The sequence below is a fragment of the Apodemus sylvaticus genome, chromosome 5, assembly GCF_947179515.1.
Source record: "Apodemus sylvaticus chromosome 5, mApoSyl1.1, whole genome shotgun sequence".
NCBI classification, from domain to species: domain Eukaryota; kingdom Metazoa; phylum Chordata; class Mammalia; order Rodentia; family Muridae; genus Apodemus; species Apodemus sylvaticus.
The window spans coordinates 39038226-39056557 of NC_067476.1; the positions used below are offsets into that span (position 1 = coordinate 39038226).

At 45.0% G+C, this 18332-nt stretch overlaps 1 protein-coding gene and 1 long non-coding RNA gene across 9 annotated transcripts in view; one reads left to right on the forward strand and one right to left on the reverse strand.

Moving 5' to 3' along the window:
* Positions 1-18332, forward strand: part of Pkp4 (plakophilin 4) — a 200514-nt gene that overhangs the window by 35306 nt on the left and 146876 nt on the right. The window lies entirely within an intron of this gene.
* LOC127685385 (uncharacterized) lies at positions 14100-17760 on the reverse strand. Its single transcript, XR_007977864.1, has 2 exons — positions 17419-17760; positions 14100-16649 (listed from the first exon to the last, which is right to left on the reverse strand). It is a non-coding gene; the product is annotated as an uncharacterized LOC127685385 (long non-coding RNA).

Here is an 18332-nt window from a genome sequence, read left to right on the forward strand (position 1 = left end):
GCTCATAGCTCTGAGCTTGAACGAAGAGGGTGTGTGGATAGGCATCGCCAAGGTTTCATCGCCAAGTCCCTGGTACTAGCGTAAATACATTAGAGTTGTTTGTTGTATTTTATTTTGGCTGGAGGATCCTAGCGATCAAACCTATGCCCTTCTATGTGCTAAGTTTGTGCTCCACTGAGCTACCTCTTGGATTCTTGACAGTGTATTTTAACTACATTTTTTAGGCTTTAAATACATATTTTAAATTACATTTTTAGTTATTGTTTTTTTATTTGCCGCACAGCTCGGACTGCCGGGACTCACTCTGTGGCCAAGTCTGGCTGCAGACCTGCTCCTGTGACAGTGCCCGCTGCGGTCACATGCATCCCAGGCCTGGCTCAAACATTAACTTTTTAGATGGCTGCATTGCTGGCTCCTGACCTTTTCTGTGTCTGGCTTACTTATTTGTAAACCAGTGTTTTTGAATGACCTTGCTTTGCCCTTGTTTGTCTTTCTGCATAATTTACCTGCCCAGCATCACCTCTTTCTTTTCCTCCTTAGCTTCTTTGCTTCCTCTTGTCCAATGCAGAGAAATCATAAGTCACACAGAGAAAATAAATACTAACTGAGGAATTATCCTTTTTCCTCTATTTTTTATTTTTTAAAGAGTGTTTTGTTTTGTTTTATTCTACAGTCTCTTCATCATCCTGGAAGCTGACAGGATGGATGGTGATTGGAGTGTTTAGGTATCAGTGGGTCTCTTACTACCCATGTGGCCTTAAGCAAGTTATTTACTTTTTTAGCTCTGTGTTCTAAATTGTGCAGCAAAGATAATGTATGTGATGGCTATTTCTAGTTGTCAGTTTGACTATATCCAGAATGAATTACAATCCAGAATTGGAGGGCTCACCTGTGATCCAGATCTTGAGGCTGGAAGACACAAGTTTCTGGCCTGGATCTTGCCATGGAGATCTTGAGGCCATGATAGTGGTCATGTAAAGCTTGAGTCCAGGCAAAGTAGAACACGCCTCTAATCCCAGAAGACTGAGGCAAGGAAATCTTTGAGTTCAAGGTCAGCCTGGGGACAAAGCAAGTCCCAGATCCAGGCATGGTGGTACACACCTTTAATCTGGGCCACACCTTCTGCTGAAGACCTACATAAGGACATTGGAAGAAGGAAGATTCACTCTTCTTCACCTGCTTGCATTTACTTGCCAACACGTTTGTTGGAATCTACTACAGAAGACTAGCTGAAACAACTAGCCTTGTGGGACTGAGCAACTACTAGATTCTTCGTCTTCCCATTCACAGTTGACCACTGTTGGGTTAGTTAGACTACAGACTGTAAGTCGTTACAATAAATTCCCTCAATATAGAGAGACATTCCATAAGTTCTGTGACTCTACAGAATCCTGACAAATACAGTGTATAACTGAGTTTGCCTTGAATGTTAAAAAATAAATATAGCGCAGTGCTCAGCACTCCCTGACTCACAAGGACCATTCAGTAGATGGTTGCTGATGCTGCTGTTAGAGCATTATCTTCATTGATGACGGGAAGTTGGCGTGTCACATACAATAGTGTTACCACTTTATCAAGTATCTCTGTCAGCCTTGCTTATTAACCGTACACTCAACCAGAAAAGACAAAGCAATAGCCCAGAAGGGATTGGGGAGCTAGCTCAGGGCTACATTCTAAATACTATAGACTTAACTTGGAATGTGGTAGAAAGCATGAGGAAAGAGTATGAGGAGTGGAGAAATGTCTGCCCAGCTCACCCACAAAGAGATGTTCATGAGGAATGGGAGATGGCTTTGTGGTGAGGACGGAGCCAAGGACTCGGAGATAAGTGAATTTTCATACATTTTAAAATGAATATAAATTAGCACTGTACAGTGACTTGAAATAAGCACAGTCCCATCTGGGTATAAAAGTCACACAAGTTTGCTTTGTGAGACACTTAATATTTTATGATGTTACTGGCTTTATGTGGTTGTCCCAAGAGGTTAACTGCTGTTAAGTATGATTTTGATTTTCTTGGATATCATTTTCTGATTAGCACTGCTTTCGTGGCTCTGGTAGTCATCAATAGGATGTTTCTGAGGACTTGAGTTAGGTTGGGGGTCCGAGAGGTTTCGCCCTTGACCACCTTCAGTCTCTGTGCTTTGCTGTCTCCCTCTCATTCCAGGCCTTCATCTGAAACTGTGGGCTCTGCCTGGACCCCAGGGCAGAGAGATCTTTGCTGCTCCAGTCAGTTCTGTCTCTATGCCAGGAACAGCTTTGTGCTGTGTAGCCTGTTGTGGTGACTGCACAGAGAGAACTTGTTAACACAGCCAGTGGCACTGGAATGTCAGTCCAGGACTCTGTGATCCCAGCAGGTCAGAAGCATGTGCTGTAAATCGGTCCAGTCAGTCGTGTGCTTCTAGGAGGGGTCTCGGCTGCCACGTCAGGTTTCCTGTAATTTGAGCAGTTTGCTGTGTGGTTAAGGGGACGCTTGTGAAGCTTGGTTAGTTTAGCTTAGTTCTGAGCAGGGCATCATACAGCCAGGTTGGTCTCTAACTCCCAATCCTCCTGCCTCCTCCTCTGCACTGAGAGGATTATAGGCATTGAAAATAGGTTTTTCTTCACGTACTATATCTGATTACAGTATCCTCTTCTCAGTTCCTCCCCACCTCCTCTCCCATCCAGATTCACCCCCTTCCTGTCTCATTAGAAAACAAACAAGCCTCTAAAGGATAATTAGTAAACAAAGTAGCCTAATAAGATAAAACAGGAGCCAACACCTTGGCATTGGACAAAACAAACAGAAGGAAAAGAGCCCAAGAGAAGGCACAAGAACCAGGCCCACTGGTTTGCACACTCAGGAGTCCCATCAAAACAAACTGGAAACCATAACTTGTACACAAAGGACCTGTAAGGTTAAAAAGAGAGAGAGAAGGAAAAAAATGTAATAAAATAAAAAAATAGTAAGATACAAATTTTTTAAATGGAAAAGCTCTGACATGATGTAGTGAGATGGGGAAACCTCCGAAGATGCACTGGGCTAGTTTTCTTTGGTCACCTCTTGCTGGGCATGTAGCCCACCCTTCAGAGTAGTCTGGTTTCCCAGGAGATTCCCTTGGAGAAAACTTAATTTCCATTTAGAAGTGGTTATCAATTGGGGATCGCAATAGCATAGTTTTAAATACAACTACTCAAACCTTTAGACTTTTTTTTGGTTTTGTTTTGTGTTTGGAGGAATATCTCATTAGCTTAGGCTGGCCTGGAATGTGTTGCATTTCCATACTGGCCCTGAATTCACAATTCTCCTGCATTAGCCTTCAGAGTACTCGTATACCAGGTATGTATATCAGTGCTCTTAACTTTTTTTTTTTTTTTAGGTAAAAAAAACTTACCTGTTTTGCAGTGATGATACAAATATAGGAACATTGCCCATGGTATTCATTAGCCAACCCAAGTGCCCAGTATCCTTCCCAGAGGATTCCCCAGCTCAAAGCCCAGAGCAAGGCCTACAGTTTGTCCCTTCCGTTGTCAGGCACTGCCTGTGACCCACCTTGCCCAGGCTCCCAGTTCCCAGTCTGTCTCTGTGTAGAGTGAAAGTGGCGAGTTTGGAGAGATAGTATTTACTGTGTGTGCCTACTTGAGTTAGAATAACTGAGGTCAGTGGTTGATGGCCCTGAAGGATAGCTGGGCCTGGGAGGAACATTTGTGTTGGTGTGGGTGGCTGAGCAGAACGCCATTGACCCTGCTCTGGTTTGGAAGTGTGATGCTTGGCCTTGTGACAATGCATTCTAAATCATAGTGTTGTGCTTACTCCATAATCTGCTCAGTTAAAATGAGGTCAATTATTTCTGGAAAGAAAAAAAATTACTGGCAATACTTGGATCAAGCAAAAAACAGCCCTTGCTCATAAATTAATCTCAGACTTCTTGAGTAAAGGAGTGTAGGAGCAAAAGTAACCCCAGTGGGCTCAGTAAGAGGGGCAGGTGAGTAAGATGTCTCAGCTCAGGAAGAGGGGCAGATGAATGAGGTATGTCCTCCAGGTGTGGATGCTCAGCCTTTCTTGTGTTAACCATGATGTTAACCATGTGTAGCAGCAGCGTATATCAGAAGGTAGTATGGAAATCTCCCAGAAATGCTGAAGCCTCCTAGCCAGTGTGCTCACTGGAGGGAAAGTAGTCAGAGCCATCTTGAGCTGTAAGTTGTCACACTCTCATATGGACAGTGTGTAAGGTAACTTAGCGCTTTTTACAGTCATGAACAGCCAGGGCTGGCTAATCCTGCATGTTTGTTTTCGAATTGCCTTGGTTTTAGCTCTGGGGCAGGAAGCAGGGCATCCTAACTGCAGTGCAGTACATACTCAGAAGAGTGGGGATACAAAGGCCTTCATCAGTTCTGTTGCTTCTGTAGAGATGGATTATCCTGAAAACCGCAGCAATGACAGCCCTGTTGAATTATACCAGTCAAGGTTATTATTAAGCATTCAAAAATTTTCATTGTTGCCTTAAAAAAATATGTTTTTGTTCTTTGGTAAGCATGAATAATAAAAAGAAAGAAAGAAAATGCATCCTCATTAAAAAACCAAGTTCTGTAAAGAAAAGGCAGGAAAGCTTTCTGTGTTTAGAGATATTTTGTTTCCCTGAGCAACAGAAAATGCAGTGCTTATTTAACTTAATAGCAATGCCCAGAAAAGTACATGCCTGCAGATGGTTGGTAATGGCCTCCATTTCTCCCCAGGGGAGGTACCTTCAAGTCAGAGCCTACGACATAAAGCAACTCAGTGACAGCTCCGCTACGTGTTTCCCAGAACTGTGGGCCATAGACATGGGAAGGGATTCTGGGAGGGTAGGTGGTCTAGGAGAAAGACATGGCATCTAAACCGTCAACAACTCTCTATTCCCTGGATCCAGGGGGTTGTGACAGACCCAAGACTTTCATGACAAACCTTGCTGGGTCTCTGCTGCTGATGCTGGGGATCATTTTGCAGGGTAGTTGCTTTTCTTGAGACCTCAAAAACCTAGGAATTTTTCTACTGACTTCTAGAGCTGGACAGAGATGGATTTGAGGTTGGGATTGGCAAAGACAACAGACACCTTGGAAACTCCCTAAGGTAGAGTCCAGCTCAGCAGCCCTGCCTTGGCAGGCTTCCCTTTGCCGTGCTCCTCCCTAGGCGTGGTCCCCAGTGGGCTCTTGGACTTCTGAGATACATCACCAACAAACCAGCATCACCAGCTAGACCCTTCATGGAATGAAACAACGCCAAAGCCCAGCGTTGCCCATTGCCCTGCAGCTCTGCCTTCTTGCCCTCTTCTGGGCAGCTACTGACATCATACAAGTGAACCATTTTCTTTCTAATAGCCCCATGCCAAGCTGGTGTGTGTGCTTCTGTTTCTCCGCATTCCCCAGATGCTGTGCTTTAGCGCGTCTTCTCAGCCTCCTGCTTGCTCTCCCGAGGCAGCTGCTCGTACCTCTTCCTGACATCCGTCTGTGGCACATGTGCAGCCCACTGAGCCTGCGCCCTAAGCATGGCTGCAGGGCCTGTGAACTGGCTGTGCGCCAGGACTGCCATACTCCTGTGTAGTCATCTGATGTTAAATGTTTCCTTGAAGAGGGAAATGTAAACACTTTAGCAAGGGCAGAACAAAATTGTGTAACTTGATGAGAAATACATGATTGTTGCCTAAGCTTAGCCTGTGCCTGTCTAGATTCTCATTTCAAGTTTTTTCAGTCGCTCCCCATCATATGCACATGACGTCACTGCGCTTGTGCAGTATCCCGGAGTTGTCTCTTGCCCTCTGCTGTAGGCTCCGGCTCAGTTCAGTGGTCAGGTTTGTTGCCAGATAGCTGCCTTGTAGCTGTGATTCGTTTTTTACATTATTTTCTTTCAGCAGACAGTGACATCATGCAGATGTGTGCCTAGGTGAGGCTTTCTCGGCTAGGACACATTACTTTTCACAGCCTTGTATTGGTAAAGATGCAAGGCCATTTGTAATAGCCCAGGGACCTTGCGCAGAATGTCTTTCTGTGTGCTGGCGTTGGGCAGTATCTACATAAGATTTAAGCACCATCAAATAGAGCACCCTTGATGATGATAGCATTCTTATTTGAGGTTTTTTTGAGGTCTGGAAGCACTTAACTACATATAATACAAGAGCTTTCCACTTGGCTTTACTGTATTTGGTAAATCCACTTGGGTTTAAAATACCAGGATTCTGACACCCAAGGTACATAATGAGTACAAATTAGAAAACATATTTTAGATAGTTACAACTGAGCTTGGATGATGCGGAAAAACTAGGCACAGAACCTTGGTAGTGTTTGAGAAATAAGGAACTGGATCAGTAGGCACCACCATTTTCATTAGCAACCAGCTCTAAGTCTGTAAGAACCCTTGAATTCTTAGAGACTGCCTTCCTATTACTAGATGAGGAGGTTGTTTCAGTAGGCTCCCAGAAATAAGCTCGAGCCCTCGCCCTCACAGTAGTGCCTGGACTAGAACCTTCTTTTGAATAGTTTGTTAAATCCCTTGAACTTTCTGGTTCAATTACAGATTGTCCTTCCACCCCCTCCCCAGTGCTTCTGATCTCCTCCCCTTCGCCAGGTCCCACTCTGGTTCACTATAGTTACTATCTTGAGTCCCTCTGCCTCCTGATTCATCCCAGTCATACAGCCCGACTAGCCTCCATCCTTTCGGGTGGTACCCAGACAGATATCCATGGCGTTTTCACAGAGTTGTGCCAACTCACATGCTAACTTAAGTGATGCAGATGGTGGTAGTGTGCACCATTTGCATCAAACTCTACAGAGTGCTAGAGGTATTTTTTTTTTATAAGAAGTAGGCATTCTCCAAAGCATAGACTAGTAAGCACCCTGTTTTAAAATAAACTTTTGGCACAAATCTTGAGACTCTCTGCTCTGTGCTCAGCTATTTATATATTTAAGAATGCTGTGGGAATTCTTGGTGGGGAGCACTACAGTCCTCAGGCCTATCTCAGAACTTGCTTAGCTTTGCTGGGCACATCTGCTTTCCATAAATCTAGGCAGAACCTCTTCTTGTAGGAATTCTTCAGCCTAATTAAAAGTTTGAGCCCTAGCACATGTGTAGACTTGGAAACACTCCTCGAAGTGACATGTGTCAGATGATGCAAGCATTACTCAAGTTAATGGTACTTGCCCTGCCTCTAGTAGGTTCTAAATGTGTGTCACATCATGGAAAAGACACAGCAAAGGGATGCTCTGTCTTCAGATCATATGACACTGGGGGCCGACAGACAGCACCTCGGCCATTCTGGTTCCCTTGTTTCTTCGCCTACCTTGAGTTCCCCCTCTCCTTGGATTCAGAACTCTGAGCACTTAAAAGAAACACTTTAATGCCTCTGAGAATTTAGGACAATGGGGACTCCAGTGCATAATCTCACGAGGCAAAGAATATGTGGAGTCATACTTTCTGTGTGTGTTTGCGTGTGTGTATATATACGCTAGGCATGTTCCATGGGAGTGTAGAGACCCAAGGACAGCCTTGGATATCGATTCTCAGGGACTTCTACCTGCAGGTTTGAGACAGCCTGTCCTCTCTCTGTTCTCAGAGCCGACATGTGAGCTCCCAGGCTCTGTCTCTGCTGGCCACAGCTCTGTGTGACTCCTGACTCTACATGTGTTCTGGGGATCTGAAGTCAGGTGCTCACACTTCCGAGGACAGCGCTTTACAGACTGAGCTGTCATTCTAGTCCCAAATCATATTTTATTAATTGGACATCTACTTAAAATTTCCAATTGGACTTACAAAAATTAAAACTACTCTACTCTCATCGAAATTTTATGCCAAGTTTTTGGGCATTGAAATTTAATTAAAATATTTTAGCAGCTGTTCAAAGGTTATGTTATTTGTTTTCCTAAAACTTTGTTTATCCCAAGATAAACAAACTATATGTCCCTTAGTTAATTGTTGTGAATGTCAAAGTGCAGAATTCTTTCTGGAGCTAAGGAGAAATGATCTTTGATGTTTTTATTATAACTTTCATACATGTAAATCCCCACCATATTTCCGTATTTACAGTTATGATGGCACTTTAGTATATTACACTGTGACCTGTGCTTCAGTACAGCCTCTCTCCATTGTGTCCGAAGGAGTCATCTGGATGGTTCTTAGATTGTTAAGTATTAGAGTTTCTAATGCGATAGGCCTGGGCTGTTGCTGACTGTAGGACACGCTGTGAGTCACTGACTTTGGATTCGTGTGTTTCTCAGATATGGTGAGTTTGAAATATAGGAGAACACAGGAATGGATTCCCATAGATCCTAACGTTCTCCAGTCTTAAGTTGCCTTTCAAACACACATTCTTGCTGTTCTCCGAATGTCATTTTACCTGTGTTTAAAATCTCATGGTGGGAGTCTGGAAAGATGGCTCGGTGGTTGAGAGCCCTGCTGCTCATCCCAGAGAGTTGGGGTTCAGTTGCCACCTTCCACAGAGTGGCTCACAACTATCTTTAACTCCAGTTCCGGGAGATCCAACACCTCTGACCTCCAAGCAACAGCCATACGCTTACTCATAGCTAAAATTAATAAAAACACATTAAAATACTTTTTAAAATCTCTATCGTGTTGTCAAATTACCACCTGGTAAATACCCAGACACATACTCGCTTCTTTAATAACTTGACAGTGAATGGAACATTCCCCAGTCACTTTTGTCATTGAATTTGGTATTAGAATTAGGATGTCATTATAAATAGGTTCCTAAAAGATAGATGAGCCGGCGCCTCATGATTAGTCTCTGTTCGGTGAGTGACTGGCAAGTGGCCCCCTTTCCTCCACTGTGACGGAGCTACTCCTTAAAAGCTTGGCTAAGCCAACTCGTGTATCTTGGAGTGGTCTAACCTACTGACTGTCACCATTTCTATGTTCTCCCCACTCGTGGCCCTTAAAGACAGTGTCTGACTGATGGGCGAGCCCTTCTAGCAAGAATCAGAAGTTAAAGCTAAATTAATACTCTTTTGCTGTGATGTACTTGCTAGTAGTACTTAATTACTTATTAGACATAGGAGTAGTAAAGACCCTTTAGAAATGATTAGGGTTTGTTTACTCAAGCTGAGCCTATAAACTTCTCAGTTTCTCTTTCTCTTTCTCTCTCTCTCTCTCTCTCTCTCTCTCTCTCTCTCTCTCTCTCTCTCTGTCTCTCTTTCTCTCCTCCTTCACATTCTTTTTGGTGTATATGTGGAGACAAGAGACCTCTTTCATCCCACTCTACCACATCCATTAAGACAGGGTCTTTCATTGAGCCTGGCACTTAAAGACTATAGTGGCTGACCGGCTTCAAGAATGTTCCTGTGTGTTGCCTTTCCCTGGACTCTGGGGTTATAAATATGCAAACCTTCACTGTGTTCTCAGGATTATAGATGACGAATTAGGTATTATTTCCATGGTCTTACACATTCACAAGAATATCCAATTATTTGTTAGGAGAATTCCAAAATAGCCAATGTCTTAGAGTTCTGTTGGTATGCTAAAATACCACAGACAAAAGTTAGGGAGGAAAGAATTTATTTCAGCTCAAAGCTGCACACCACAGTTTATCACTGAGGGAACTCAAGGCAGGACTCTTGAAGCAGAAGCCTTGGAGGGTCACTGCCCACTGGACCACTTCTCAGAGCTTTCGCGGTCTTTCCTTACTACCCAGGACTACCTGTGCAGCGGTGCTACTGTCCACCGTGAGCTGGGCCCTTCCATACCAACCACCAACTCAGGAAATGCGCCAGACTCGCCTGCGTGCCAATCTTACGGAGGAGGTTTCTCAATTAAAGTTCCCTCTTCCCACATATGTCTCTAGCTTGTGACAAGTTGACATAAAACTAGCCAGCGCACCCATGTAGCTTTGAAATGGGACTTTTCCAGCTATTTCTGTTCAGGGGAAAACATTTGTAATATAAAAGTTGCTGGGCCTGGTGGTGCACACCTTAAATCCTAGCACTCTAGGGTAGAGGCCAGTTTGGTCTTTATCGTGAGTTACATATGAGACCCTGCCCTAGAAGAAAGAGGAAAAGAAGAGTTCGTCCTCCGTCACCGTCACCGTCACTGGAGTGCTCCACTTACCTCCCACAGTTCCAGTGAGATCCTGTCTTTGTTTTGATGGTTGATCTGCTGATTATAGCAGTCAAGAATCACCATAGATTACCAAACAAGTTGTTTCTGTCAGCCTTCACAAAAACACGCTCCCAGGAGAGAGTGGGAAGTTTATGTTTTGGACAGAAGGGAGCGAGACTCCACTCCTTCTTGGTACTGAGCAGTGTGATGTCATGGACTGTGGGTTGTTCGGCTGTAGATGGCTCCTGCTTGCTCCACCAGGACATCTTAAGACTGAATTAGACAACTCTTTAGTGTTACCTAATATCTTGAGTAAGAAAGGGGCTCTAAGCAGGCGGGCTCAGGGATACTGAATGCAGCTTGTGGGGATACTAGGTCTGAGTATCTGGGAGAGTCTTAAAAGAAACTGAGCCCTGGACCCCACAGTCAGATGCTCAGAGTGTAATGAGAAGCCATCAACAAAGTGTCATAGTTCACTCGCCTCCCCATGCAGACATTCCGGGAAAAACCAAAAACCCTAACGCATACCTGAACTTTGAGACAAGAGGAATCAGGACCCTGAACCTAAGTCCCGGGTCAGGTTTAATCCTGTACCATGTTGCCTAAAACTGCTGTTGCTTTTGATAAACCAGTGAACAGTTTCCTCTCTATACCTGCAGCTAACTGTAAGGAAGGAGGTGATAGAGGCCTGCATATGGTGGCCAGTGCAGGGGAAGGAGGGAGGCCTTAGGGAGCCCTCAGGTGGCCTTCCTCATCTGACGAAAGTAAGGCACACAGAGCTGGGGCGGGAGGGCTCAGCGGGGCCTGGAGCAGCGATAGCAGAAGCAGTCAGGAGAGGGAAGCAAGCAGGCCCTGGTCCTCTGAGTACAGATGAGGAGGAAGAGGCCTTGATTCTGCTGCTCTTCTCTCCAGAGACGCTCCTCTCCTGAGAGACTTGGAAAATGTGCAGGCGCCCCAGCTTCAGTCTGGACTTTTCCCCTCCTAGCTATGCTATGAAGTGTGAATTTTGAAAAGACTTCTTCTAAGAAGAAAGACCTTTAAGTTAGATGGGACAGACTTGCATTTCTTTTTGAGTTCTTTTCTCCGCCGTAGTGGAGAAGCCTGTCATGGGAGCTGGTAGAGAACTGCAGACTGATTGTGGACAGGCTGTGTCCCCGCTCCCAGCCTCAGCTGCCTCGAACTATAGTGTGACCTTGACCCTGAGTGGCCTTCCAAGTTGGGATGCTACCCCGACTGAGCATATGCTGGTTGGATTCTGTAACGGCAACCCTGAGCTGAGTGGAGCTTCTCCATTGCGCGTTCATGTGTGTTTGTCTCAGTGCTGCAGAGAACAGGTGATAAGAAAATAAGAAATTGGAGGGGAGATCGTGTATTTTTATATTTTTCAAGGAACTTCCCATTTCTAGAGGTTTTATCCAGCTGTTACTTTGTTATTCCTTAAAAGACTTGTAATTTAGCCATGAGCATGTTTCCATATGTGCCTGAGATTTTCAGGCTGCTCAGTTACGTGTGTTTAGTACCTGGCCTTTATTGGTGTTAGAGTGCCTACTGGGTTTAATACTATTTTCTTGGTTTGGGGTTTTTGTTTTTGTATCTTGAGTAATTCTTCAAATTTTATCCTTATGCTTGTTCATGTGTAACCTTTAGGTAAAACTTTATATATTTGAAACAGTCCATTACCCTGAAGGGAGTATGAAGGGACTTTGTGGAAGAACTTGTCCCTCTAGCTAACATGTTCCCTTGAAATTTTGACAAGGAGCCTCCATGGATGTAATTTCATCTTCTTATATGATCGTAGGGTAAATGAACCAGCCAACTGCAGTTAAAATAGTTGGTTTTTCCCCAAGGGAAGGTTCATCAGAAGTGGGTAAGAGCAGAATTGTAGGTGTTTTCTGAAAGCTCAGCTTGTTTTCTGGTTCTTCCTCGCCATTGCACTCCTTTAGAGGGCACACTTGTGTGCATTTGCACAACGCCTGGGGAGAGGGGGCAATGGCCCTGGTCAGCTGCACACCTGTCCACTCTTGATGCTCTTTTATGTTTCTGTAGCTTTGAAAGCCAAAGTCACTTTGACATTTTATACTTTTTAAAATTAGTGTCTGCATATTCTTCAGTGGACAGTATATTGATCCATAAATGACTGCTATTACATACCCAATCAAGAAACAGAGATTCGAGTCTAGAGGTAAATGCAGCTGTTTCTCAGGGTTTCTCTCTAAGGCTTGGCCACTGTTTAGATGGCAGTGGGGTGGCTCACTTCTTTTCGTGGTTTGTTTGTTTGTTTGTTTGTTTGAGACAGGGCTTCTCTGTGTAGTCTTGGCCCCCCTTGGCTAGCCTCTAACTTAGAGATCCATCCACCTGCCTCTGTCTTCCAAGTGCTAGGACTAAAAAGCAAGTGCCCCCATCGCCTTGGTTCTTTCAAGATGCAGTTGAAAGTGCTAACAGGCGCTCACGACCCTGTTAGCAGACGGAAAGCCAGGTGGCTTAGCTGTAACAATGGTGAAGATCAGCTGAGTACCACAGAACTGGGACTCCATCATGGCCACATGAGCGTGCCCCACCTAACTCTGACATGTTTGACTTGGCACATTGCCAGCTCCATTCTATCTCTCCATTTTGCAAAACTACTCTTTGAGAAACCATTGCAGGTCTTGACAGGGGTATAGGCTTTGGTTCTTTATGAGCATTTTAGCCCAGAGACTAAGGGCTTGTAAGCGTTGAAAATGAAGATGAAGATGCCAGCAAGGGAAAGTTAGAAGCAATTCTTAGTTCCTGAGGGCAATTCTAGCATGGAATTGCACCAGCTTATAATTGATGTGTAGGTAGGAGACTGGTGCTGAGCCATCCAGCTGCTCTCAGTCGGATAGTGACTCAGACAGGGGAGAAAACCATTAGCCTCTAAAGTGAACAGATTGCCTTTCAGTTCCTTTCCTGCCCCATCAAAGCAGCAGCTTGCTTCACTTTCACCAAATGTAAATTAAATGCCTTATTTGTTGTGGTATCTCTGCTGTTCAAATTATATATGTTGCTGTAATTCTTATGAGTTGTGATCATACATCTATGAGAATAGAAGGGACTTTAAACAATCTTTGTAATATTCTGAGGCTGACTGAGCATCACAAGTTTATTTTTTTTCATTATCTTAATTAGAGAGATTCTGAGGTGGATTGGAAGGAAGATCATCTAACATGCATATTATTTTACTTTACACCGTTAGGGTTCTAAATATTTGCTCACCTATTCATTCATTCATTCATTCATTCATTCGTTTTTCATTTGGCTTTTAGTTAATCCGTTGTGAATTCATCATCATGTACCCTATCCTACTCTACTCATCTTCCAACCTCTTATATCCTCCCTCTGCCCTTGCAAACCTTCCCCACCCTCCTCCCAAAGAAGAAATAAAACAAAAAATCTTACTGTGGAAGCTGTAGTGTGTCACAGTGTGTTCCACAGGATACTCCCTTTAGCCCATACTTTTTTACTTACAAATGTTCATCACGATGAGTCGTGGATCTGGTTTGAGGCCTCTGGCTTCTGCTACACTATCAATACTGGATCCTCATCAGGACTCCTGTTAGATACCCTGTTGTTGCCCTGTATCGTGGAGATCCTGCAGCCTTGGATCTGAGGGGCCCGCCCCTTCACAAAAGCCAGCAGGTCATAGATGGGGTAGATGTTGGGATGGGCCAACTTGATGCAGCGGATCCGGCCCTGGGTGGTAGCTGAACTGGTCCACCTGCCAGCCCTCCTGCCCCCGCACCACCACCAGGGGGTGCTGTCTAGCACTGCCCCAGGTAGCACACGCAGTGCCATAGCTAGCAAGGGCAGAGCCCTCGCTCCTGCTCTCACACGCTTGGGACTGGCTCACACACAACCCTCTCAACCAGAGCCAGCTCAACTGTGCTGCCCGGTGAGGAGCAGGGCCCACTCTCCCAAGTGCTGCGGCCAGTGAGAGGCAGGGACAGCTCTCCTGACTGCCACAGGTGGCAAGGGGAGCATCTCCCTCGCTGCATGGCAGACAAGTGACAGGACCACTAAGTACTTAATTGTCATTTATTTATACTCTGTGATTTCATGTTGTTTGTGCATGTCTCACCTTTCAGAGAGCATTAGTTAGACTTCTTCAGTATTTATGGAAAATGTCTACATGTAGTGAAGTTCAAATTATAGTTTGTCAAGTCTTATATTAATGAACACCCCTCCCCTCAAGAATTAAAATGGCACAAAAAGAATATGGGGCCTTTATAATCTTAAAGTCAAAACATTTTGTGAGATTTGATTATATCACATTAGTTGTAATGACAAATTATGAATTTGTAATAAATTCAGTTTACTAGACTAAAATTTTCTTTGCACATAGTAACTCATGTATTAAGCAAAAATTTAAAAGTAACAAAATTATGAGATATAAATATAATTAAGCCTTGGAAGCATTTTAATGTGTTCTCAGAATAACCAAGTGCTGCTTTTGGTCTCTGCATTAAATCATGGTACAGACGTGTTTTCATTGGTTGAAATAGATGAAGTCTTTAAAATTCTAAATAATTAGCTGGGCAGTGGTGGCTCACACCTTCAATCCTAGCACTTCGAAGGCAGAGGCAGGTGTATTTTTGAGTTCAAGGCCAGTCTGGTCTAAACAGTGAGTTCCAGGATAGCCAGGGCTACACAGAGAAACCCTGTCCCAAAAAAGCAAAAACCAGAAAATATTGAAATAATTTAGTCCCTTCATTTTCCCACTCATCCTGTCAGGGCTGTCCTGGTACGGAGACGTTCTCAGGGCTCTGCCTCTACGCGCTTTGTGTCGTTGCTGGAAGGATGGCTCGGATCCACAGGGTCATATTAAAGTAGTCACTGTGCAGATGAACGTGAAGTAAGACAGGTGTGGCTCCATTGGGCCGCACATTGCTTTACATCCTGCTAATGGAATGCAACTTCCTTGACTTGCGGTTATTTCCCTAAATTCTTCCTGTAAGAAACTGGAAGCTCCTACCTAAAAGGAGACAAGTTGCTCAGCTAGAATAATCAAAGGTGAAATCTGATTCTTTCCGACATTTTTCGTGCCAAGCAGTGAACAAAAGGTTTCTTCAAGGCAGCACGTTGTTCGTTGGCTCTGTGTGTGAGAGTGAGCAGCCCAGTGGAGTCAACGGTTTCCCAAGGTTGACAGTGGAGTGCCAGTTTCTGTTTTTGCTTCCTCAAATAGTAAAGCCTGTTCTGTCAGCAGCCATTTCATTAAATGCCTCAGCACAAGTGTTAGACACAGACCCAGGAGACAGGGATCCTGTCTCGGGCTTAAGTCTGAGTAGATGAAGCAATCCGTGAAGAGCAGAGGCGAATGTGTGAAGATGAACAGTGTGTGTTGGTGAGAGGCAGACGGTGTTGGATGGAGGAGAGATAAGACATCCACCACAAAAAGCCTTTTTATGGTGTCCTGGAAGATGAGTTCATAAGCTGGACTGGTTTATCGAATGTGTATAGGACGATGAAATGACTTAGGGACACAGTTGGCACTCAGCTGGGACTTACTCTGTGGACAGTCTTCTGCGGCTGTCTGAAGGGTGTGAGAGAGAACAGGCCTCCCTGGTGGCCATGCTGAGAGAGAGGAGAGAGGTGTGTCCTCCAAACCCCCCATCTTGGACACAAGGAGAGTCAGGGAATCGTTTCCACTCTTCCATGGTTTTTGCCTTGGATTACTTTGGTGGTCTCTACACTACATCCAGGCCCTTGCCCAAGGTCAGTGAGCATTCCCAGAGAGCCACGTATCCAGCTTTCCAACATCACGTCCTTCAAACTTCAGCTCAATTACCATTATTCAAAAGATCACAGAGGGGCAGGGAAGGGCTTCTGTGGGCCAGAGTCAGGTGATGTGGCGGTTGAGGAGCACACCGAGGAAGGCCTTCAGCTCTGCGGCCATCTGCTGGGGCCCTGCGGCCAGTGTGTCCTTCCCCACTGCCCTGGGGTGCAGTGCGCGCTGTAGTATGTGACTAAAAAGGTACTTTTCATTAAATTAGGATTCACTGTTTTATTTGAATGCTGTAACTTTAAAACAATGTTGTCCCTTTAGAAGAAATGTACAGTTTATGCAGTCAGCTGACTGTCAGCTGACTGAAATTCCTTCTCACAAGAAGGAACAGAAAGAGGAGGAGGGACGTGGAGGGGAGCAAGCTGGAAAAAATACTTTCAAAACAAGACATTTTTGTTTTCGGTCTTATTTTCCCAGAAGCTTTGACACAAAAATGTCCATCTCACCCCCAGCCACATCTTGGATGTTTAGGAAAAAACATCTCAGGAAATCATATGTAGTCCTACAGATAGCTAAAGGCAGTGGTGTTACAGTCAGGAAAGAATGGCCTAAGTTATAACTTAGTTTTAAAGGCTGTCCCAGTGTACACTGTGTAGGGAGGATGCTGCTGGTCCTCGGTGCAGGTTTGTAAGCAGTGCTATCCTTGTCCTGCTCCTCAGTGCACAGTGTCCAGGCTACACCTTCAGCTCCTGTGTTTTGATAAGGACAAGCTTTGGTGTCCAGGCTACACCTTCAGCTCCTGTGTTTTGATAAGGACGTGCATTGGTGTCCAGGCTACATCTTCAGCTCCTGTATTTTAATAAGGACAAGCATTCCGTTAAAATGTATAAAATAGGGATAATAATCAAATGTGGTTTCTTCTCATCATATATATCATATGATCATATATAAAATATAGAACTCTACCTACGCATAGTGGCCCAAGCCTTTAATCCCAGCACTCTGGAGGCAGAGGCAGGCAGATCTCTGTGAGTTTAGGGCCAGCTTGGTCTACATAGTAACCCAGGACAGCCAGGGTTACAAAGTCAGACCATGTCTTACAAACAAACAGAACATTATTATTCTGGTTTTTGGCTTTGAAATTGTACTTTTCATAAAATTTAATTAAATGTGTTATTTCATGAAAGCAAAAGTTAAAAATGCTGGGATCGTGTAGTCTGTTCCTTTACTCTAGTTTTACAGTGTGTGGGGGGGGGGGGGGGCTCCTGAGGAGAAGGTATTCATTGACATGTCCAAGACTATCTTCATTTTCACCGATTTTTCTGTTTCTCAGCCTGCTCTGGCGCAGGGATGCTTTCTGTCAGGATGTTGGTGCAGAGGGTGAAGTATCTGTGTGTGTGATTGTGCTCTTCTTGCACCTTCTGAGACAAAGAAGGAGCTATAGCCACCATCTTGTCACCTGGGGCTCAGTGTAGGAGGACACATAGCTTTCCCTGAGCAGGCCTCTGTTCTCCCACCAACCAACCCGCTTCCTAGCCTGTCACTGCTTAACTCTCACGGGCTGCCAAGCTTTCTCCTGCCCCTCCCAAGATGGCGCCGTTTGGCTTTTACTCCTTACCTGCTTCAAGGCCACACTGACACATTTCGTCAGGCACCGGCACACATACAGAGTCACTTCTCAGCACTCAGAATCACCCTTGGCTGCCCATGAGTGAGTGACTCACGTCTCTGCCCGCTTCTCATCTTCTTCATCTTGTCATCTCCAGAGCTGCCTTCCTGTTTCCTCCCCTTCCTGTCCCACCAAATTTAGACTGACTCTCTTCACACAGCACAGGGAGGCTCACACCTCTGTTCTTCCGGTACCTTTCAGCTCAGCTCGGGACCGGCCCTTCTGCATCTTGTCACACTGGCCTCCCCTCCTGCTGGCATGTGTTCTGCACCTTTTTACCTCTGGGTTTTCTCACTAGTATTCCTTCCCCCCCCCCTGCCCAGGGGCTCTCCATCACCCCTCTGCCACGACACCACACGCGCTGGCATTTACATGCAGACGTAAATGTGTTGTCGTTCTTTCCCTGTTCCAGCAGAACAGACAGACACGTGCTTACTAAGCACTTCCTCTGCTTGAGTCTCTCTCCCCGGTGCTAGGAATGCAGCGGTGACCCCTGGAAAAGCAGCCCCTCCTTCAGGACCCCACAGTGTGTCATTGGGAAATAATCCCTGTTGAACCTGTCGCTTGCTCTGCTTATGTGCATCAGTCACAGAAGTTCTGTCTAAAAGGCCCGTGTTTTCTCTTGTACTTCTTCAGAAGGTGTGTGGAGGTGTCACATGTGGGCATGCACTGGGCTCCGTGAGAGCCGCCTTCAAGCATGCAGAGTGAACCAGTAGTGGAGACCCAAAGCTGACGTGTTTCCTGCAATTCTGCCTGCTGGAGACCGCGCCGGAAGCGAAGGCAGTGTCGCTGTTACAGTACACTGCTTTTTTCATTTGTTTTGTTTTTTAAGTTATACTCCCAAGAGCTACTTTAAAAGCTGT